The 24,354-nt window shown below is 45.3% G+C and overlaps 1 pseudogene across 1 annotated transcript in view; it reads right to left on the bottom strand.

Moving 5' to 3' along the window:
* LOC311601301 (actin, cytoplasmic 2-like) overlaps positions 1-21,633 on the bottom strand; it is a 473,705-nt pseudogene extending 452,072 nt beyond the window's left edge. Inside the window, exon 1 of the transcript in view lies at positions 20,625-21,633. The product of the transcript in view is annotated as an actin, cytoplasmic 2-like (transcript). The remainder of the gene's footprint in view (positions 1-20,624) is intronic.
* Between the last annotated feature and the right edge of the window lie 2,721 nt (positions 21,634-24,354).

Genomic DNA, 24,354 nt, shown 5'->3' with positions numbered 1-24,354 from the left:
ATCCCCCAACGGAATCGCTGCTTTGGAGTTATCCACAGTCCTGTGGTGACCTCACTAAACTCCTTGGTTCGACAAGCCAAACTAAATGGAATTCTTCTTTGTTATGTGTCTTCTATATTTGGGGTGGACAATCCCTTCTGCCCAGCTCCTCGGTGAGAGTCACCTGGCACATGAGACCTAAAAGAAACTGACAGAATAAAAGAGATGGGTTGTAGTGCAGTGTCTGCCAGGGGAATCTAGGCACGAGCATTTTCCTCTGTGAGGCCTCCAATGGCCCATCCCCTAGTTATGGTGATAGTTTTATGGCCACTGCTACAGCTAATAAAGCCTGCATGATCGGCTCAGCAGTTGGCTCATAGGAATGTTGCCTGACTAAGGAAGAATTGCAATGGGAAGTGGACATGCAGAAGGTGTCCACCTAAGACACAGCAGCAAAAGCAAATAGAGGGAACCTGGTCCAGAAGCTCTGAATGGGGTCCTGTGAAAGGCTCTTTTATTTGCCTGTTTCAGCTGTTGTCTCAAAAACTAGTGCCTCTGTCTGCTAGCCTAGGCCTGGTCTTGGAAGCTCCTTACATCTGTACACTCTAAACCAGGCCTAGGACATTCTCAGCATCTGAGACTGACTGCTAAATAAACTCACCCCTCCTTGTTCTTACTGAGCTCCAACTCCAAGAATGAGCCCAGATTTTAATGCATTAGTTCATGCTCCCTGTGTCTAAGGTCCCCGGTCTCCTGATTGGATGAGTCTGAACATGTGCCTACCTGAAAGCTGTCTTGTGATTTTGTTGTGTGTATCTCTCCCTATATGTGTCTGTCTCTTCTGTGTTACAGAGAGTGCCTGCTGTCTGGTGTGTATGTGTGTGTGTGTGTGTGTGTGTGTGTGTGTGTGTGTGTGTGTGTCTGTGTGTGTGTGTGTGTGAAAACTCTATAGTTCAGCTTGTGCTGTCACCTTGCCTCTGAGAGCCTGCCTTGCCCTCCAGGAAATTCTTTTGCATGGGAAATGGCAGAGAAGGAGATCTTCCCTGTCAGCTGGCCCTCAGGCAACCTCTAAGCAGCAGAAACCTAAAAACACAGCTTTCACACTCTCAAGTCCTAAGACACAGACATGGATGCAGAGAAGGGAAAATAACCTCAAGTGAGACTAGGCTGGTTTCTTAGAGCCTCAAAAGAAAACAATGTAACTTTAATTTCCCAGTCTACCTATCTGTCTGGGGTCTGGCTTGGAGCCCTGCCTGCTTCTGAAACCCAAAACTGGCCCCATGCCTGAGAACCAGGTGAGAGTATGGTGTGAACCTTGTCTCCCTAGTCCAGAGGTTCCTGCAAGGTGGAGTGCAGCTTCTGCTGTCCTCTTGGGTCCCACACACAATGACCACTAAGACACTGTAGGGAGTAACTCCACCTCCAAAAGTCAGCCCTTTAGCATTGTGTCCACAGCGAGTGGCTGGGTTAAAGGCTGATTCTGGCTAATGGGACTCTGTTTGTTGCAGTGGTCACACAGGGGAAGAGGTGAAACACTGTGGGCCCTTCTCTCTGGTGCTTGGCCTCCCTGCCTCCTACCCCCACTCCCATGCTGCCTTTGGGACCTCTGAGATTGGCCCCAGGCGAGGCTTTCATGCCAACTCTCATGAGGCCTTTGGAGACACACTAACTAGTGTCAACACTGCTTTATCTTAAAATGTCTCTATCCTGAAAAGGGCCTTTCATGGCTATAAACTGCCCACTGTGACTCAGAAAGGGCAGCAACATAGTAGGGCATGGCACAAAAGTCTCCTCTTTCAAGTCCCCGGATGCTCGAAATCTTGCATTACAAAAGTTTTCTGAGACCTTACCCCAAGTCCCTGGATGCCAAAAAAACCTACCTGCCTATTTCCCTCACCATCTCTCTGTTGGGCATGGCACTAAAAGGCTGCTCCTTCAAATCCCCAGGTGCTGGAATACTTGTGTCACAAAATGGCTCTGAGCCCGATCCCAAGTCCCAGGAATGCTGCATAAACCACCAGGCTCCTTCCCTTCAGAAATCTTGTAAAATCACTCCTGATGCCCCAGGTCCTGGTTTCAGATGTCCCCATGGATGTAGATGGGGATGCAGAGGTTTGAGGGGGCTTATGACCACGAAAGACCCCCACCCCAGGTGAGGGGGTGCTCAGCACCACAGAGTACCATTGGTCAGGCCTGAGCCAATTGCTCCTGTAAAACTGTTGAGGGAAGTTTACAAACATCCACTCAGCTGCCTTTGCCCAGCCCCTGACACATACTTTCTTTTCTTTTTTCTTTTTCCTTCATTCTTTTCCTTGTTTCTTTCCTTTTTTTTCTGAGACAGGGTTTCTCTGTGTAGCCTTGGCTGTCCTGGACTTGCTTTGTTGAACAGGCTCCCTGGAACTCACAGTTCTCAGCCTGCCTCTGCCTCCCAAGTGGTGAGATTAAAGGCTTGGCCTTCTGCAAACAGGCAGTTTGTGAGATCAGCACAGCAGGCTGCTCTAACTATTAGGGACACCATTGGATCAGGCTCATCCTGAGGACCTCTAAGGAGGGCACAGGCAAGGGTCCATAACAGCTGGACCAGAAAGAAGTCAAAAAGGAGTGTCAGGGCTGAATGGAGAAGGAGTCTATGAGAAAACTTGGAAGTAAGGTTAGGGTGCCCTGCAGCAGGAAGACTGGTGCTGGTCTTGTGGGTGGGGCTGTGACTGCTGAGGTCAATAGTGGTGGGCGGGGCTTGTATGCTAGGGTGGAAGGGTGGGTGGATCTGGACCTAGTAAGAGCTAGAGAAGGAAACTTTGTGCCCTTGGTAACAGGCACTAGAAGGGGGACCATGTGTGGGGGAGGGGCGGTGTTCTGTAGTGCTAACAGCTGAGAGAGGAAGGTAGACAGACTGAGGCAGGGGTATGAGGACCAACCTGCATCTGCATGGGGTGGAGCCCATCTGATCACTGGGGAAGCAGGAAGTGGTTAGGTGTTAGGGGCGTGGCTGTGGATCCTGCAGCATAGACATAAGGGCCTGCCAGGGTGGGAGGCAAGGTGATCATTTATAAATTAGGCTGGGCTCTGGATGTTGACCTGAGAGGAGGCAGGATCACCCTAAGAGCAGGATGGGGTTGTGTAGGTGTATACTAGTGTGTGGTTGTGAGAGCTGACTGAAGAGTAGTGGGCTGAGCTCTCTTGCTGATCCAGGGCTTCACTGAGGTCTGGTCCTTCTCTGAGTGCTGGATTGTGTCAGTGTAACTTTTGGTCCCTACTTCATGTTGCCCAGAACCGCTGAAGGAGAAGGGGGCCCAGGGCTGTTTCTGCTGTGGCAGTTGTTGTGGGCTGGGCTCTGTGATTGGTGAGATAAGTGAGTAGGGAATGCAGAGCACCAGGCCAAGGCTATGATGTGAGTGGTCACTTTCTGAGGAGGGGGCAGAAGGCTGAATCCTCACTTGACCTTCATTTGGCAGAGAACACCTGTAGCAGTGGGGCATTGTGACCTGCTGAGATAGAGTAGTGGGTGGGGGCTGTGGTTGCAAAGGTCAGGGAAGGGCAGTGGGTTTCAACCTTCCTAATGCTGTGACTCTTTAACACAGTCCCTCATGTGTTTCGTTGCTATTTCATTACTGGAAATTTGCCACTGTTACAAATGGAACCTCAACATACATAGCTGGTTTTGGGGTCGCGACCCACGGGATGAGAACCATGTCTGTGGGGGGGGGGTGAAGTATTGTACATTCTCAGGGCGAAGCTTTGAGTGCTGAGTTAAACAGCTGTAGGTGCGGGTAGGAGAACAGAAGCTGTCTCTGCTGGGGTAGCTTGTGCTGGAGGTGTTGTGAGTGGGGCAGAGATGACTTAGGTAGTAGTGGTAGGCAGGGCTTGATGCTTATGTGCAGCTGAGGCTGATGATGTAGGCATAGTGGGCAGAGCTTGGAAGCCAAGGTAGGAGCTTTGAGCAGTGACAGGTAGGCCTTCTGTCTTGACAGCTGATAGACATGTTGAGGGCTGGGTGAAGTGTAAAGCATTAGCAAAACTACTGAATGCAGTGGAGAAGAGGGAGCCTGTTTGTATGTGCTGCAGCAACTCTTGTGGGTGGGGCTGTGAGTGCTTTCCTAGGTGGGCTGCATTTGAATTGGATATTCCCAGGAAGGACCAATCATCTTACCTATCACCTTTTTGGATTGCATATTAAGTGTTCACGAATCCAGCTCTGGTTATCTTAAGTAGGCATGTTTGGAGTTACTAACAATGTTATGTCCAAATTTTGAGAGACTCTCCGAACAGACCACCCAAGAGCCAAGTCCAAATGCAGTGACAACGTTGTGTTTATATTGCAGGTTGGAACCCAGGACACACCTCCAATGCACTGATGCAGCAGGTGCAGGGAAGTGGCCTGGATTCTCAATGGAGAGGGGTTTGTTATAGGTTTTAGACAAAGAATTGGGTTCTACAGTATATGATTGGATGACATCTGGCCAGAAAAGCTGCAAGCAGAGAGTTACAAGACTTAGAGTTTCACGGTTGGGTAATAGATGCAGGGGCAAGTTGGCCTATAGAAAATATTGGCTGAGGCAGTCATGGCGGCATTAGGAACCTTGACCTGGCCTCTCCTAATTTGTTGTTGCTATGTGCCAGACCACCTGCTGCTCAGCTTGACCAGCAGAGACTGTATTTGGACTTTCCCAAGGTGAGCTGATTGAGTGGCCAGTGAACATTGTTTCTGTTTAGGCTAGTGTGTGTTTAGTCTGGAATCTGGGTTCAGCCCTTGCCTAGGTTGAAGACAATATGGAGTGTCCTTTGCAAAATGGAGTCTCTTTTTCAAAAGGGAGTTTGTTAGGTCCTTACAAACAAGATAGTTTAGACTGAGAGTTTTATTTTACATTTTAACCTGTTTGTGTGTGTCTGCAGATGCAGGCAGATACCCTGAAAAGCTTATTCAGTATTTGTCAGGTAAGCCATTCAGTTGTAGAATAATATAGTTATCCGTATCCTAGATGGCATTAAACAGGAAACTATAAAAAGCCAACATCTACAGGAACTCAGAAATGCTAACATCAGGTTGTTTCAGTTTTCTTTAGGGATTTTTTTTATTAATTTATTCTTGTTGCATCTCAATGGTTATCCCATCGCTTGTATCCTCCCTTTCTTCCCTCCCTCCCGTTATCCCCTTATTCACCTACCCTATGACTGTTCCTGAGAGGGATTACCTCCCCCTGTATATGCTCATAGGGTATCAAGTCTCTTCTTGGTAACCTGCTGTCCTTCCTCTGAGTGCCACCAGGTCTCCCCCTCCAGGGGACATGGTCAAATATGAGGCACCAGAGTATGTGAGAGAGTCATATCCCACTCTCCACTCTACTGTGGAGAATGTCCTGTCCATTGGCTAGATCTGGGTAGGGGTTTAAAGTTTATGGCCTGTATTGTCCTTGGCTGGTTCCTTAGTTTGAGTGGGACCCCTGGGCCCAAATCTGCCTATCATAATGTTCTACTTGTTGGTTTCTAGGACCCTCTGGATCCTTTTACTTTGCCATTCTCCCATGCTTCTCTCATCTAGATTCCCAATAGGATGTCCTCTCCTCTCTCCCAGTTTCCTGGTAAGTGAAGGCTTTCCTGGAACATGCCCCTTGGGCTAATATGCAGATATAAGTGAGTATATACCATTTGAGACTTTTTGCTTCCGGCACATCACTTGCTATGATCATTTCTAGCTCAATCCATTTATCCACAAATTTCGGGAATTCCTTGTTTTTAATAGCTACATAGTATTCCAAAGTGTATATGTACCACAGTTTCTTTATCCATTCTTCTATTGATGCCCACTCTCTCCATATCTCTTCAATATAGTACTCGAAGTTCTAGCCCGAACAATAGGACGACGGACGTCGATCAAGGGTATCCAAATGGGAAAGGAGGAAGTCAAATTATCCCTATTTGCAGATGATATGATAGTGTACATAAGTGACCCTCAAAATTCCACCAGAGAACTCCTACAGTTGATAAACACCTTCAGCAAATTGTCTGGATACAAAATTAACTCAAAAAAGTCTGTAGCCTTCCTATACACAAATGACAAGCTTGCAGAGGAAGAAATTAGGAAAGCCACACCCTTCACATTAGCCAAAAGCAATATAAAATATTTAGGAGTTACTCTAACTAAGCAAGTGAAGGACTTGTTTGAAAAAAATTTCAAAACTCTGAAGAAAGAGATTGAAGATGACCTGAGAAGATGGAATGATCTTCCTTGCTCATGGATCAGGAGAATTAACATAGTAAAACTGGCCATCCTACCAAAAGCAATCTACAAATTCAATGCAGTCCCTATCAAAATACCTACACAATTTTTTAAAGACATTGAAAGGTCAATTCTGAACTTCATATGGAAAAACAAAAAACCCAGAATAGCTAAAACAATCTTGTCCAATAAAAGGTGCTCTGGAGGAATCTCCATACCTGATCTCAAACTGTACTGTAAAGCAATAGTAATTAAAACAGCATGGTACTGGCACAGCAACAGGCTGGTTGATCAGTGGAATCAAATCGAAGACCCAGATATGATTCCACACACATATGGTCACACTTGATTTTCGACAAAGAAGCCAAATCCATTTAATGGAAAAAGGATAGCATCTTCAACAAATGGTGCTGGTCTAACTGGATGTCTATGTGTAAAAAAATGCACCTGGACCCATATTTGTCACCTTGCACAAAACTCAAATCCAAGTGGATTAAAGACCTCAACATAAAACCAGCGACACTAAGTCACTTAGATGAAAAAGTGGGGAAGAGCCTGGAACATACTGGCACAGGAGACAACTTCCTGAGAGAGAGAAGAAAGAAATCCGATCTATAAAACAAAATAAAGATTGCTTTACCCAGGTAAAATATGATGATCACAAAGTAAGTCATTCAGTGAGATCCCAGCAACCATGCTTAGTAATCCTTCCCGTGTGTTTTTTTTTAACTTACTTATTTTTAAGCAGACATTTGTTATACTGAAGTAGCCAGAAAGCCAGCATAAGTTTTGTTGTGCTCATAGGCATCAGACACAGCTATCTACCCATTTTGCCTGTCAGAAGGGAAGCAGTTTCTTTTGGTGAAGGGGAACTAGATGTCTTTGGACCTAACAGTCCAGAATTTGTTGACCAAAAGGGGCAGCATGGTGTCTTCTGTAAGTGCTTCTCAGCTGAAGTTAGGGTTGGTACTGGAGGCAGTGACCTCAGAGTGAGTCAGCAGGCAGGACAATCAGAGGACTGCCTGTGTCTATGCTGATGTCAACTCACACAGTTGTGACACCTGAATAGGGCAAGGGGACACTCCCTCCTCTGTGTTCCCTCAGGCATGGCCACTTCTGTTGGCAGGACCTTGTGGAGCCTTTCTCTAGAACCTCCATCCTATCCAGTGAGTGCCACTTCCCCTCCCCCACCCCAGACACTCAAACTGCACAGACAGGCACAAGAGCACCAAACCCCAGGTTTGCATGGCCTGTCCTTAAGCAATACCCCACTGCCTGGCATGCTGCTGAGAAGCAGCAGAGCATCAATGTCAGTGGAGTTTCAGGGCACACAGGCCATGTGACCTGGGCCTCCTCACTGAGATCACAGCCTAATTGCAAGTAGGGGAGGGCCCAGGAGGAGTAGCACAGAGCTTGCCACCTGCCTGCCTCCACACTCAGGAGGAAGGGGGAAGAGTGGGTGGCAGGAGGTGTGGCAGACCCAGCACTGCTTGAGACTCTCCAGGAGGGAGGTCACAGCCACAGGAGGGCAAAGGGCATGAACTCTGCTCCAGAGTGTCCTTCCCTTCCAGTGGATTCCAGGACTTTCAGTCTTAGGGTCGCTGGGTGGGCTCAGCCTTGTGGTCACCAGGCAGCACAGGCCTCCAGCTCACAGTGTCCTGGCCATGCATCCAGGTTCAGGCCTAAAGACCCCCATCCCAGGTGATGGGGTGCACAGCAGCACAGAGTACCATTGGTGGCTTGCCCCAGCTGCTCATGTAAAACTGTTGAGGGAAGTTTACAACCATCCACTCAGGTGCCTTTGTCCAGCCCCTGACACATTTTTTCTTTTCTTTCTCTTTTTTCTTTTTCTTTCTTTTCTTTTTTTTTTTTTTTCTGAGACAGGGTTTCTCTGTGTACCCTGTGCTGTCCTTGACTTGCTTTGTAGGCCAGGCTGGCCTGGAACTCACAGTTCTCCACCTGCCTCTGCCTCCCAAGTGGTGGGATTACAGGCTTGGTCTTCTTCAGACATGCAGTCTGTGAGATCAGTGCAGCATGATGCACTAACTATTAAGGACACTATTGGATCAGGTTCATCCTGAGGACCTCAAAAGAGGGCAGGAAAGTGTCCATAACAGCTGGACCAGAAAGAAGTCGAAAAGGAGTGTCAGGGGATGGACCAGGACTGAATGGAGAAGGAGTCTATGAGAAAACTTGGAAGTGAGGATAGGGTGCCCTGCAGCAGGAGGACTGGTGCTGGTCTTGTGGTTGGGGCTGTGACTACTGAGGTCAATGGTGGTGGGCCGGGCTTGTATGCTAGGGCAGAAGGGTGGGTGGATCTGGACCTAGTAAGAGTTAAAGAAGGCAACTTTGTACAATGTGGAATCCCTTGGGAACAGATGCTTGCAGAGGTGGGGCAGGGGCGGTGTTCAGGAGTGCTTAGAGCTGAGGCAGGGAGGTAGACAGACTCAGGCAGGGGTGTGAGGGCCAACCATGGTGTGAGGGGCCCACCTGATTATTAGGGAAGCAGGAAGTGTTGAAGTGTTGGGGGCGTGGCTATGGATCCTGCAGTGTGGAGGTAAGGGGCTGTCTGTCTGGGAGGCTAGGTGATCAGTTACAAAATTAGGCTGGGCTCTGGATGTTGACCCGAGAGGAGGCAGGGTAACCCTAAGAGCAGGACAGGGCTGTGTAGGTGTATACTAGTGTGGGGTTGTGAGAGCTGACTGAAGAGTGGTGGGCTGAGCTCTCTTGCTGATGCAGGGCTTGATTGAGGTCATGCCTTTCACTAAGTGCTGGATTGTGTTAGTGTAACTTTTGGTCCCTACTTAATGTTGCCCAGAACCGCTGAAGGAGAAGGGGGCCCAGGTCTATTTCTGCTGTGGCAGTTGTTGTGGGCTGGGCTATGTGAGTGGTGAGATAAGTGAGCAGGGAATGCAGAGCACCAGGCCAAGGCTATGATGTGAGTGGTCACTTTCTGAGGAGGGGGCAGAAGGCTGAATCCTCACTTGACCTTTATTTGGCAGAGAACACCTGTAGCAGTGGGGCACTGTGACCTGCTGAGATAGAGTAGTGGGTGGGGGCTGTGGTTGCAAAGGTCAGGGAAGGGCAGTGGGTTTCAATCTTCTGAATGCTGTGACTCTTTAACACAGACCCTCATGTGTTTCGTTGCTATTTCACAACTGGAATTTTGCCACTGTTACAAATGGAACCACAACATACATAGCTGGTTTGGGGGGTGCAACCCATGGTTTGAGACCCCTGTCTGTGGGAGAGTTACAATGTATCCATCCTTCCTCTCTTCTCCACCCACCCTATCAACTACCTATGAGGTCAACTTCATGGACACATGAAGTTTATGTTGTGACTTTGATGTTATGTTTAGTTTACTTTTTATACAGTTTTGCACAATACATAACAGTAACGTAGTACTTCCAAAAACTAACAGTTTGCCACTGACAAATTTCATCAACAACAACAACAAAATACTTAAAGTTGTAAGGGGTAACGAGCTGCTAAAGGAAGGTAGCCTCGGTTGTGTCTCAATTCCCTAAAGAGTAGTTAGTTGGGTTGGAGAGATGGCTCAGAGGTTAAGAGCACTGGCTGTTCTTCCAAAGGTTCTGAGTTCCATTCCCAGTAACCACATGGTGGCTCACAACCATCTATAACAAGATCTGGTGCCCTCTTCTGGCCTGATGGCTTGCATGCAGGCAGAACATTGTGTACTTAATAAATCTTTTAAAAAAAAAGAAAAGAAAAGAAAAAAGAGTAGTTAGTTGTTCCAAGCAGGCCTTCTCAGGAAATTTTATATTAAAGTGGGATCGGCTTTCTCTATAGTACTATTCAATCTCATGGTATTAATAGATAGAAATGTGATGCAGCTAAAATAAACATATTTTGATATATAAGGGTTTGTATATAAAGATTGAGATGGATAGGTATTTGAAAAAAAAACAAAAAACAAAAACAAAAACGCAAGAAGCTTTCTCATAACCTATAAAATCTCAAGTAAGTTGTTTAAAGTACACAGAGAATGCTTGAGACCCTCCAGGAGGAAGACCACAGCCACAGGAGGACAAAGGGCACAAACTCTGCTCTAGAGTTTCCTTCCCTTCGAGGGGTTTCCTAGGTTTTCAGTCTTAAGGTCCCATTCTGGGCTCAGCCTTGCGGTTATCAGGTAGCACAGGCCTCCAGCTCACAGTGTCCTGGCCATGAATCCAGGTTCAAGTCGAAGGACCCCCACCCCAGGTGAGGGGATGCACAGCACCACAGAGTACCATTGGTCAGACCTGCCCAAGCTGCTCCTGTAAAACTGTTGAGGGAAGTTTACAGACATCCACTCAGGTGCCTTTGTCCAGTCCCTGACACATCTATTCTTTTTTTTTTCTTTCTTCTTTTTTTTCTTTTTCTTTTTTTCCCCCAGAGACAGGGTCTCTCTGTGTATCCTTGGCTATCCTGAACTCACTTTGTAGACCAGGCTGGCCTTGAACTCAGTTCTCAGCCTGCCTCTGCTTCCTGAGTGTTGAAATTTGAGGTTTGGTCTTCTGCAGACCACTGTGAGATCACTGGAGCAGGCTGCTCTAACCATTAGGGACACTATTGAATCAGGCACATCCTGAGGACCTCTAAAGAGGGCAGGGGCAAGTGTCCATAACAGCAAGCCCAGAAAGAAGTCAAAAAGGAGTGTCAGGGGATGGGCCAGGGCTGAATGGAGAAGGATTCTTGAGAAAACATGGAAGTAAGGATAGGGTGCCCTGCAGCAGGAGGACTGGTGCTGCTCTTGTGGGTGGGGCTGTGACTATGGAGGTCATAGTGGTGGGCGGGGCTTGTAGGCTAGGGTGGAAGGGTGGGTGGATCTGGACCTAGTAAGTGTTAGAGAAGGAAACTTTGTGCACTGTGGAATCCCTTGGGAACAGGTACTGGCAGGGGAGGGGGATGGGCGGGGTTCTGGAGTGCGTAGACCTGAGCCAGAAAGGTAGACATACTGAAACAGAGGTGTTAGGGCCAACCTGGATGTGTTGGGCCCAGTAAATTACTAGGGAAGCAGAAGTGGTGAGATGTTGGGGGCGTGGCTATGGATCCTGCAGCATGGAGGTAAGGGACTGTCAGGGTGAGAGGCTAGGTGATCTCTTACAAAATAGGGCTGGGCTCTGGATGTTGACCTGAGAGGGGGCAGGGTCACCCTAAGAGCAGGATGGGGCTGTGTAGGTGTACACTGTCTGGCCTTTAGCTCAGTGCTGGATTGTGTCAGTATGACTTTTGATACCTACTGAGTGTTGCCTGGACCTGCCAAAGGAGAAGAGTGTCCAAGGGCTGTTTCTGCTGTGGCAGTTGTTGTGGGCTGGGCTGTGTGAGTGGTGAGATAAGTGAGCAGGGAATGCAGAGCACCAGGCCAAGGCTATGATGTGAGTGGTCACTTTCTGAGGAGGGGGCAGAAGGCTGAATCCTCACTTGACCTTCATTTGGCAGAGAACACCTGTAGCAGTGGGGCACTGTGACCTGCTGAGATAGAGTAGTGGGTGGGGGCTGTGGTTGCAAAGGTCAAGGAAGGGCAGCGGGTTTCAACCTTCCTAATGCTGTGACTCTTTAACACAGCCCCTCATGTGTTTTGTTGCTATTTCATTACTGGAATTTTGACACTGTTACAAATGGAACCTCAACATACATAGGTGTTGTGGGGGTTGAGCCCCAGGGGATGAGAACCCTGTCTGTAGGGGGCGGTGAAGCATTGTACATTCACAGGGAGAAGCTGTGAGTGCTGAGTTAAAGAGCTGTAGGTGTAGGTGGGAGAACAGAAGCTGTCTCTGCTGCGGTATCTTTTGCTGGAGTTGTTTTTAATGGGGCTGTGATGACTTAGGTAGTAGTGGAAGGCGGGGCTTGATGCTTAGGTGCAGCTGAGGCTGATGATGTAGGCATAGTGGGCAGAGCTTGCAAGCCAACGTAGGAGACTTGAGCAGTGACAGGTCTGCCTCCTGTCTGGCCAGTTGATGGACAAGATGAGGGCTGGGTGAAGTGTAAAGTGTTGGCAAAACTACTGAATGCAGTGGAGAAGAGGGAACCTGTTTGTGTGGGCTGAAGCAACTCTTGTGGGTGGGGCTGTGAGTGCTTTCCTAGGTGGGCTGGATTTGGACTGGATATTCCCAGGAAGGGCCAATCCTCTTTCCTATTTCCTTTTTGGAAGGAATATTAAGTGTTCAGCTCTGGTTATCTTAAGTAGGCATATTTGGAGTTATTAACAATGAATGCTCTACCCATGTTTTGAGAGACTCTATGACCAGACCACCCAAGAGCCGAGTCCAAATGCAGTGGCAAGGATGACTGGTTTAAACAGAAGTAAGAGCTTTTTTCCTTGTGGCCATTTGTCCCTCCTGCCAGAGAGTTGGCCTTGACTCAGCATTTCAGCCTATAAAGTGGGACAATGGGCAATGTCATTCTCTTCTGTCACTTTTTTTCCCTAGTGACATTAGGGGCGCTGTTATTGGGGCCTAGAAAGGCTGAAAAGGTAGTCAAAGGCTAGGTAATGGGGCACTTACCAAAAGCATCTGTTTAGCTGATCCAGCTGAAGAGACAGAGAGTAGTCCCATCTTTGAGATTGGTTTATATCAACTTCCAGCAGGTCCAGCTCTCAGCAGCTCTGGATGGAGTCTGTTGGCCAGGTAAAAACTTGTTGAGGCACATACAGACTAGGGACAAAAGTTAAAGTTGTGTCTATAAGACATCTGGGGTAGGCTTATGCCTTTGAGACCCAGTAAAAGTGTGGACATTCTTTTCTCACTCAGAAGAATTGGTATACAGATTGGGCAGACTTGTTTCTAGCATGATGAGAGGCACCCTCAGGTCTATATTCAGTATACCACCAAAGGGAAATTAAAATCTTGTGCTTGGGAGTAATTAGTAAGTACTCAGTGTTCCATCTTATCAGAATTTTTATCCCTGATCTCTCCAAGGCCTTTATCATGAAGCGGTGTTGAATTTTGCCACATGATTTTTAGCATCTAATGAGGTGATCATGTTTCATTTTTCCTTCTATGGTTTATATGACAGATTACGTTGATGGGCTTTTATATGTTGAAACACTTCTGTATGTCTGGGATGGAGCCTACTTGGTCGTGGCCAGTGATATCTTTGATGAGTTCTTGGATTCAATTTGTGAGTATTTTTTTCATCAGTGTTCATAAGGGAAATTGGCCTGAATATTTTTTCTTTGATGGGTCTTTCTCTGTTTTAGGTACCAGAATGACTGTGGCCCCATAGAGTGAGTTTGGCAATGTTCCTTCTGTTTCTATTTTGTGCAATATTTTGAAGGGTATTGGTATTAGCTCTTCTTTGAAAGTCTGGTAGAATTCTGAGCTAAAATCATCTGGCCCTGAGGCTTTTTCCCCCCCTGGTTGGGAGACATACAATGACTGCTTCTTTTCCTTAGTGGTTATGGAGATATTGTTCTGTTTTGTTTTTCCTTTCTGATTTTGTTGATTTAGATATTTTCTCTCTGCCTTTTAGTTAGTTTTTCTAAGTGTGTGTCTTTTGTCTATCTTGTTGACTTTCTGAAAGGACTGCCCCTTGATTCCCTTCATACTTCCTCTTAAAGAACTGCTTCTTGCTTCTGTTCACTCTTAGTCTTGTTCTCTGTTTCTAGTTTGTTGACTTCAGCTTGAGTTTGATTATTTGCAGCCATCTATTCCTCTTGGGTGTGTCAGCCTCTTTTGTTGTGGAAGCTTCCAGAGAAGCTGTTAATTGACTAGTATGGAATGTCCCCAATTTCTGTATGAAGGCGCTTAGTGGTATGAACTTTCCTCTTAGTACTGCTTTCATTGTGTCCCATAAGCTAGGGTATGTTGCGCCTTCATTTTCATTGAATTTTAGACAGTCTTTAATTTTTTTTTTAAATTTCTTCCCTGGCCCAGTTGTCACTGAGTAGGGAGTTGCTCATTTTCCATGACTTTGTAGGGTTTTTGTTATTTCTGTTGTTCAGATCCATCTTAATCCATGGTGATCTGGGAAAGCAGAATGAGTAATTTCAATTTTTGTATACGGTTTGCTTTGTGTCCGACTATATACTGCCAATTTTCGAGAAGGTTCCATGCGGCACAAAGAAGAGAGAGTACTCTTTTGTGTTGGGTGAAAAGTTCTGTAGATAACCATTGGATCCATTGGATTCATTGTTTCTCTATTATGTTTCTCCCTCAGTGATCTGTCCGTTGGATAGAATGGGGCACTGAATTCTCCCACAATTGAGGTATCTGCATCGTTCTGTGCTTTTACCTTTAATAACAAGTTTGTTTTGGATTTTTTTTATATTTTTTAAAATAACTCTTGTTGCCCTTGGATATTGGTCAAAGATGTTCTGAATTGGAATGCCCTGTTGGTAGGCTTTTCCTTTGGTGAGAATGGCATATTCTTCCCCATCTCTTTTCATTAATTTTGGTTGAAATTCTATTGCTTCATGCTGTACTCCTCTATTAAAGAGCTGGCTCTGGAGTTGGATTAGACACCCTGTCTCCCAACCCAAGCATGCTTGTTTTAAATTTTCCTCCTACGTACCTGTCCTGGGTCAGGAGACCATCTGACACTAAGACAAAGATAGAAAGCAAAGTTAAACTTCCCAAGAAAAGACACTATGTGACCTCAAAGGGCTAAAATATAAGCCATACGTTAGGATCTTTAAAAAATAATTTAACATATATATATATACATATACACAATAGATTATCTATAGCAAGAAGAACCATGACACAATCAGGAATTATATAAATGTTACATTCTTAGTGTTTTAGCTATTTGTATTTGACAGCCTTGAAGAAGACATCTTTCCTATCTTGGTGCATCTACATTTCTGAATGTAAATCGGTCTCCATCACATACTGTCATTATCAACTTAGAACACCTATCTAGACCTGAATACATCTTAACCCCTAAACAACTAAGCTTCATTGTAAAACTAAGTTTCTGTCAGAGATATTGGGCCAGAAGGCCGAAGAAGATGCTCAACGTTATAGAGAGTTTTGGGAGACTATTCAGGTAGAAAACTGTCTCTGTTATATTTTCATTTGGAGAGTTACTAACCTTCACTACTGGCACATTCAGATAATCAAGTTTATTTCTTCTCAAGTCTCTGAGGGAGTTGAAGACCAGGTAGCTTAGTTTTACTTGAGTTCTTTTTTCTTAGCCATTCTGACTAATGTAAGACAGACTCTCAGAGTCGTTTTGATTTGTATATCCCTGATGACTAAGGATGTTGAACATTTTAAAAAGTGTTTCTAGGCTACTTGAGATCTCTGTTGAGAATTCCCTGCTTAAGCAGCACCGCATTTTAAAAATTGGGTTATTTTGTTCATGTTTAATTTCTTGAGTTAGTTCTATATTTTGGATAATAGCCCTTTATCTGATGTAGGATTCTTGAAGATCTTTTCCAAATCTTTGGACGGCTGTTTTGTTCTATTAACAGTGTCCTTTGCCTTACAGAAGCTTTTCAGTTTCAAGAGGTCTATTTTCAATTCCCATAAAACTACCAACAATTCTTTACAGACCACGAAAGTACAATTTTCAACTTCAACTGGATAAACAAAAAGCTCAGAATAGCTAAAACAATCCTATACAATAAAAGAACTTCTGGTGGTATCTCCATGCCTGATCTCAAGCTGTACAATAGAGCAACAGTAATAAAAACAGCATGATACTGGCATAGAAACAGACTGGTTGATCCATGGAATCAAATCAAAGACCCAGAAGTAAACCCACACATCTATGGGCATTTGATTTTGACAAAAAAGCCAAGGCCATACAATGGAAAAAAGAAAGCATCTTCGACAAATGATGCTGGTCTAACTGGATGTCTGTATATAGAAAAATGCAAATAGAGCCACATTTATCGCTCTACACAAAACTCAAGTCAAAGTGGATCAAAGAACTCAACATAAAACCAGAAACACGAAATATATTAGAAGAGAAAGTGAGGAACAGCCTTGAGCTAATTGGCACAGGAGACAACTTCCTGAACAGAACACCAACAGCTCAGGCTCTAAGATCAACAATTAATAAAGGGGACCTTGTGAAATTGAAAAGCTCCTGTAATGCATAGGGCACTGTCAACAGAACAAACTGGCAGCCTATAGACTGGGAAAAGATCTTTGCCAATCCTACATGCAGCAAGGGGCTAATATTCAAAATATATAAAGAACTTAAGAAATTAAAAACCATCAAAACACACACCACAATTTTAAAAATGGGGTATAGAGCAAAACAGAATTCTCAACCAAGGTATAGCGAATGTCCAAGAAACACCTAGAGAAGTACTCAATGTCCTTAGTTATCAAGGAAACCCAAATCAAAATGACTCTGAGATTTCATCTTACACCTACCAGAATGTATAACATGCTGGTGAGGATGTGGAGAAAGAGGAACACTCCTCTATTTCTGGTGGGAACGCAAATTTATACAACCACTTTGCAAATCAATATGGCACTTTCACAGAAAATTGGAAATATCTCTACCTCAAGACCCAGCTTTACCACTCCTGCGCATATACCCAAAACATATTCCACCATACACAACGACATTTGCTCAACTGTGTTCATAGCAGTTTTACTCATAATAGCCAGAATCTGGACACATTCTTGATGTCCCTCAACTGAAGAATGGATAAAGAAATTGTTGTTTATTTACACAGTGCGATATTACTAGGCAACTAAAAACAAGGTAATTATGAAATTGTCAGATGGATGGAACTAGAAAAGATCATCCTGCGTGAGGCAACCCAGACTCAGAAAGACACACATGGTATGTACTCACTTATAAGTGGATATTAGCCATATAGTAAAGGATAAACATACTACAATCTACAGACCCAAAGATGCTAAATTAGAAAGAGGGCCCAAAGGAGGATGCTTGAATCTCATTCAGAAGAGGAAATAGAATGGAGAGCAGAAGTGGTTGAAGAGAGGGTACAGGATAAAAGAGAGGGTGCTGAGGGAAGCTCGGGCAGGAATCAGATGTGGGGAGAGCAGGGCCAGGAGGACAGAGGGCTTTCAGAGAGAAAAGAAACTGTGGGCAGAGGCCATCTCTGAGACGAGCTGAAGAGTCACGACAGGGTAGGCTCCTGGGGGTATATTAGGGTGACTCTAGCTGAGACTCCTGGCATCAGGGGACATCGAGACTGAAGAGGCCACCTCCTCGCCAGTCAGGGCTTCCAGTGGAGGGAAGGGGACACCAACCAATCCAGAAAACCTTTGATCCAAAATTTATTGTGCCTACAAGATGTGCAGGAATAAAAATGGAGCAGAGATTGAGGGAATGTCCAACCAATGACTGGTCCAATGTGAGATCGACCCCTGGGAGAGAAGCAGCCTCTGACACCATGTATGATTCTCTGCTATGCTTGCAGACAGGAGCCTAGCGTAACTGTCCTCTGAGAAACTCCATCTAGCAGCGGAAGGAAACAGATATTGAAACCCACAGGCATACATTAGGTGGAGCTCAGATAGTCTGTGGAAGAGTGGAGGGATGGATAGCCGGACCTAGAGGAGACAAGAACTTTGTAGGAAGACCAAGAGTGTCAACTAACCTAGGCCCATGGGGGCTTACAGAGCCTGAATCACCAACCGAAGAGCATGCATGGGCTGGACCTAGGCTCTTGACTCATATGTAACTGATGGGCAACTTGGTTTTCATGTGCGTCCCCTTGAATGCAGAGCAGGGGCTGTCTCTGACACGGACTTTATTGCCTGCTTGTGGATCACTTTCCACTAGCTGGCCTCAGTGGAAGGGGATGTGCTTCGTCCTGAAGCAACTTGATGTGCCAGGGTGGGTTGGTAAGAAGTGGGTGACGAAAAGGGCAGCAGTAAAGGAAGAAGAGGGTAGGAGAGCAGGACCTAGGGGAGAGGAGGGAGGGGGCTGCGATCTGGATGTAAGGTAAAAAAAAAAATCAATTAAGAAAAAGCATAAAGCATTGCTTAGAATCGCTAGTAGAATGTTTCTATTCTCATGTGTATTTCTGTATTCCTGCTGTAACAACTAACCATAAACCTAGTGCCTTGAAACAGCACAAGTTAATTACATTGCAATTCTGCATAGTAGGTACCCAACATAGGTCTCTTTGGGATGTAACCATGGTGTCAGGAAGGTGGTTTTCCATTCCAAACTTTGCTTTTGAAACCTTCTGCATGCCTTGGTTTGTGATCTCCTTGATCCTTCCACCATCTTCAGATCTAGCAACGGGAGGTACAGCCCTCTCACATGACATTTTTCTGGATCATTTCTCTTTTTGTCATCCTTTTCCTTTGCAGTATGCTAAGGACCATAGTGGACCAACCCAGAGAGCGTCTCATATCCATATTTTATGATTTGATAATCATTGCATGTAATAACATTTGCAGCTTTATTTTTTCACTGGACTTGTAACATATTCATTGGATATGGAGACAAGAAGGTGGATACTCTGGAGAGACTGTAACTGGGCTATCTGTAGCATGTTCTTATAGGTTTCTCTCATGTACAATTGTGTTCATCCCATCTATAGCTCCCAAATATTTCATCCATTTATTATAGCAGCATCTAAAAAGAATCACTATTATCTGAAATTTATCAGTTCCAAAATCTCAAATTTCATCATTTAAACTCAGCTATTAAAAACAAGGAATTGCAGAAATTTGTGGACAAATGGATGGAACTAGAAATGATCATAATGAGTGAGTTAACCCAGAAGCAGAAAGAGTCATGGGGCATGTCCCATGAAAGTCTTCACTTACCAGGAAAGTGGGACAGAGGGGAGGACATCCTGTTGTGTCCCTAGGTGAGAGAAGCATGGGAGAATGTGGAAATAGAAGGATCCAAAGGGTCCTAGAAACCTACAAGAAAATTAATTGATTATGATAAGTGAATCTGGGCCCAAGAGTGCTGCTCAAACTATGGCACCAGCCAAGGACAATACATGCAGTAAACTTGGAACCCCTACCCAGATCAATCAATGGACAGGACATTCTTCACAGTTGACTGGAGAGTGGGGTCTGACTTTCACACGAACTCTAGTGCCCCATATTTGACCACATCCCTTGGATAGGGAGGCCTGGTGGCACTCAGAGGAAGGATAGCAGGCTACCAAGAAGAGACTTGATACCCTGTGAGCATATACAGGGGGAGGAAGTCCCCCTCATTCACAGTCATAGGGGAGGGGAGTAAGGGAAAAATGGAAGGGAGGGAGGAATGGGAGGATACAAGGGATGGGATAACCATTGAGATGTAATATGAATAAATTAATAAAATATATTTTAAAAAATAAATTAAGTGTGGGTTCGGTTCTGGGTATAGTCCCTTTTAGGGTACGATGCCTTTCTAGCTAGCACAGCTCTGAACGTCAAGAGACTTTCAGTGGCTCCCAAACTTTGATGATGATCTGGAATACTGGTGATATGCACTCCTTTTCACAAAGGGAGAGTACAATGAAATCAAGCCACCATTTTTGCAAACAAATTTTAAATGCAAGGAAACCAAATCCTGTTAGTTTTCAAGACCTAGAAAGAACGAGGCTGGTGGCTTCACCCTTTCTGTTGACCAGCAGCAGCTACGCACTCAAGGTCCACACTCCCACCCTAGTCACCCTTCTGTCACCCATATAAGGCACTGCATAGTTCCAGGATATTATTTCATCAGCCTTTGGATGCCTTCTGCATGTGAGTGTTTGGTGCTCAGACAGTCTTTTTTCATATAATAATCTCTGTGCCCTATTTAGTCTGAAGCAGCAGTGTTTCTCCTCGTATAGAATGAATGGTCAAGAACTGTGGGCCTCCCACGTTCCTCATGGATCTTTTTTTTTTTTTTTTGGTAAGGTGTGCACTTTTATTAAATTGTCTCAAGTCAGTGTACAGGCAAGGCCTGGCTACCTCAACACCTCAGCCCACCCCCAGGGAGACCAAAGCCTTCATACATTAAGTTGAGGGGACCAAAAAACAAATGGGGAGCACGGATGGCTGACTGACCATTCAAAAATTAAAAAACAAAAGTAAAGTAGTATTAAGGCAGAAGGTTTAAAAAAATTTTGCAGTACATAATTTATATAGAAGCAATGCTGTCACCTCGCCAGTGTGAACTCAGGGAGTGGACTTGGCCATCCTCCTCTAGGGACTAAAGATAGCTTTTGGGAGGGTGAGGGACTTCCTGTAGCCATATCCCATGGATACTTGGAATGACTAAAACGAAACAAAAAACAAAACAAAAAATGTACAATCAAGGTCCTCAGCCACATTGTAGAACTTTGGGGGATGCTTGCTCCAACAGACTGCTGTTGCCTTCACCATTCCAGTTTTTAAATCCTGAGTCAAAAGTGCCAAAACAAACAAAAAAACTTTAGAAAAAATTAAAAATAAAACAAAAACAAATAAAGCCATTCCAATGTTGTCTCACGGTTTTTTGTTTTTTCCTCCCTGGGCACGTTAGGTTTTGTCAAAAGAATGGGTGTTAAAACGCAGCTTAGTAACAGTCCATCTATAAGCATTTGTGGTGGACGATGGAGGACCTGGACTCATTGTACTCCTGCTTGCTGATCCACATCTGCTGGAAGGTGGACAGTGAGGCTAAGATGGAGCCACCGATCCATACTGAGTACTTGTGCTCATGAGGAGCAATGACCTTGATCTTCATGGTGCGAAGAGCCAGAGCAGTGATCTCCTTCTGCATCTGGTCAGCAATGCTTGGGTACATGGTGATGCCACTCGACAGCACTGTGTTGGCACAGAGGTCTTCGCAGATATCAAGGTCACACTTCATGATGGAATTGGATGTAGTTTCATGGATACCACAGGATTCCATACTCAGAAAGGAAGGCTGGAGAAGAGCCTCAGGGCAGCGGAACTGCTCCTTGCCAGTTGTGATGACCTGGCCATCAGGAAGCTCATAGCTCTTCTCCAGGGAGGAAGAGGATGCAGCAGTGGCCATCTCTTGTTAGAAGTCCAGGGCAACATACCACAGCTTCTCTTTGATGTCATGCACGATTTCCCTTTCAGCTCTCCTTGTGAAGCTGTAGCCACACTTGGTCAGGATCTTCACGAGGTCAGGTCCCGGCCAGTCAGGTCCAGATGCAGGATGGCATGAGGAAGAGTGTGGCCCTCATAGATGGGCACAGTGTGGGGGACCCAGTCTCCAGAGTCCATTACAATGCCAGTGGTACGACCAGATGCATACAGGGACAGCACAGCCTGGATGGCTGCGTACGTGCCTGGGGTGTTAAAGGTCTCAAACATGATCTCAGTCATCTTTTCACGGTTAGCCTTGGGGTTCAGGGGGGCCTCAGAAAGTAGCATAGAGTGCTCATCGGGTCCCACACACAGCTTGTTATAGAAGGTGTGGTGCCAGATTTTCTCCATATTGTCCCGGTTGGTGACGATGTCGTGTTCAGTGGGGTTCAGGGTCAGGACGCCTCTCTTGCTCTGGGCCTCATCGCCCAAGTAGAAGTCCTTCTGATCCATACACACCATCACGCTCTGGTGTGGCAGGTATGGACCAGTGACAGAAGAGCTGCAAGATCACTCACTGGGGATGAGGGCTCTACCCATCATGGATCTTTTAATGCAAGACTCTCCTTCAAAGATCTTTCTGAGGTGATACTTTATTTTTTTTAAAGCTGCCATGATAGTTGGCTTTCCATACAGGCCCAAGATCAGCACACTCCAAGCTATCAGTAGTTTGTGTTGCAAACACAGGTATGATGGAAACACATTAACTAAATGGTTCTCTCCTCCCCTTTCCCCAACACCCTAAAGGTCACACATTCATCCCTGCCACCTAGGAATTACAGACAACCTGATCATAGTGTGTAGCATGGACTGCTCATCAATTGCCCGGCATGGAGCTACTTCCCTTCCTCTGAAATGTATAAAATGTATAAAAAGGGACTCCAAATCCACAGAGGGGCTTGAGCACCCTCATCCTTGCTGTCTCTCCAGAGTGTTACTAACTCTTCTAATACATATTTTACTCCAAAGACATCCAGTTCGGTATCCTGTCTTGAGCTTCTATCCAGTAGCTGTGACATTTACAGAAGGAGCCACGTGGATCTTAGCAACAGTGAAGAACCTTCCCTGTGTCCAAATACACTTTTCTCCCCTTACTCTTGGGGCCTAACACTCAATGTCCACAGTGGATGCCAGAAGCAGTGGAGAGTGCCAAACAGTCTACTTTCTTTCATATGCCTGAGGCAAGAAGAGATACAGATTTTGGTGTTTGGAATATTTACATGTATATAATCAAATGTCATAGGAATGAAACTGTAGTCCAAACATAGACTCAATTTTGTTTATTTTTATTTTTTATTTTTTAAAATATTTTATTACTTTATTCGTATTACATCTAAATTGGTAGCCCATCTCTTGTATCCTCCCATTCCTCCCTCCCTCCTGCTTCCCCCCTACTCCCCTCCCCTATATCTGTGACTGAGGGGGACCTCCTCCCCCTGTATATGCTCATAGGGTATCAAGTCTCTTCTTGGTAGCCTTCTATCCTTCCTCTGAGTGCCACCAGGCCTCCCCATGCAGGGGATGTGGTCAAAAATGGGGCACCAGAGTTTGTTTGAAAGTCAGACCTCCCTCTCCACTCAACAGTGGAGAATGTCCTGTCCATTGGCTAGGTCTGGGTAGGGTTGGAAGTTTACTGCATGTTTTGTCCTTGGCTGGTGCTATTGTTTGAACAGGACCCCAGGATCCAGATCCGCCTGTCATAATGTTCTTCTTGTAGGTTTCTGGGACCCTCTGGATCCTTCTATTTCCCCTTTCTCCCATGCTTTTCTCACCTAAAGTCCCAATAGGATGTCCTCCCCTCTGACCCACTTTCCTGGTAAGTAAAGTCTTTCATGGGACTAGCCACAAGAGACAACTTCCTGAACAGATCACCAACAGCCCAGGCTTAAGGTCAACAATTAATAAATGGGACCTCATGAGGCTGAGAAGCTTCTGTAAGGCAGGAGACACTGTCAGTAGAACAAAGCGACAGCTTACAGACTGGGAAAAGATCTTCACCAATCCTTCATCTGACAAAGGTCTAATATCCAAAATATATAAAGAACTCAAGAAATTAAACACCACCAAACCAAATAAGCCAATTGAGAAATGAGGTTCAGAACTAAACAGAGAATTCTCAACAGAGGAATGTCAAATGGCTGAGAAACACTTAAAGAAATGCTCAGCCTCGTTAGTCATCAGAGAAATGCAAATCAATTTTGTTTAAAATAAACCTTATCACATAGCCTGAAATGACTTGTGTATCTGGAACAAAGTTTTCAAGGGTGGACTTTTTCACTCAACTGTGTTGGTTTTCCAATGGTTTTTGATTGTGTAGTATTTGGTATTTTTAGTTACCAAATGAGGGCTAAGCTACCTGGACCTTTTAATCCCTTCTATGTAGGCACCCCTCTCAGAAAGTTTAACTTATAAATCAAGTGGAATACTGGAGTGCTGCGATTTATTTATTTATTTTAAAAAGGAGAAAAGGCTCAAGGACATGGGTGAGGAAGGGATGAGAAGTGCAGCTGAGGGAGGAGCTCAGTGTTGGGGTGATGGACAGGGCAAGGGAGCCTAAGGGAGCAGTGAGGCTGTGGGGTAAGGGGACAGTCATGGCCGTGGCATCTCTCAGCTTCGCAGTGAATCCAAGGCATGGGATGTACACATTCTTGGTGATTTTGTGTTGACACATGCTTTGTGGTCCTACTTGGCAGCATACTTCTCTCCTCACTACCACAGCTGCTTTCTTCTCTGTTCTTCCTATTTTGCATTCAGCTCCCCAACAGCCAGGTACAGATTCTGGGTCTGGTTCACCAAATCCTGGCTCTTACCAAATTATGGCTTGGTCCTTCCTTCTTTCCTTCCTTCCTTCCTTCCTTCCATCCTTCCTTCCCTCCTTCCTTCCTTCCTTCATTCCTTCCTTCCTTCTAGCCTTCCTTGTGCAGCCAGAAGTTGACAATTAGTTGTGTGAATATTTTCCTTGAATCCACATACTTTTTTTTGACAGTCCTGTGTCATTTCCTTATATTCCTCTGGAAACACCACAACTCTGAGCCTGCACCAGTGCAATTGAATGTGGCTGCAGAAACCCACACAGACACCCTGAGTAAATACTCTCTTATTAAAGTAAGGGCCATTAATCCTCAGATGGGTTCTTGATGCAGCCCTGCAATCACGCCAAAGTTCCAGAGAGCATCCACCCTT

This window comes from Acomys minous (assembly GCF_964271855.1).
Source record: "Acomys minous genome assembly, chromosome: 7".
In the NCBI taxonomy this organism is placed as follows: Eukaryota; Metazoa; Chordata; class Mammalia; order Rodentia; family Muridae; genus Acomys; species Acomys minous.
This window is presented reverse-complemented; position numbering and strand designations above follow the sequence as displayed.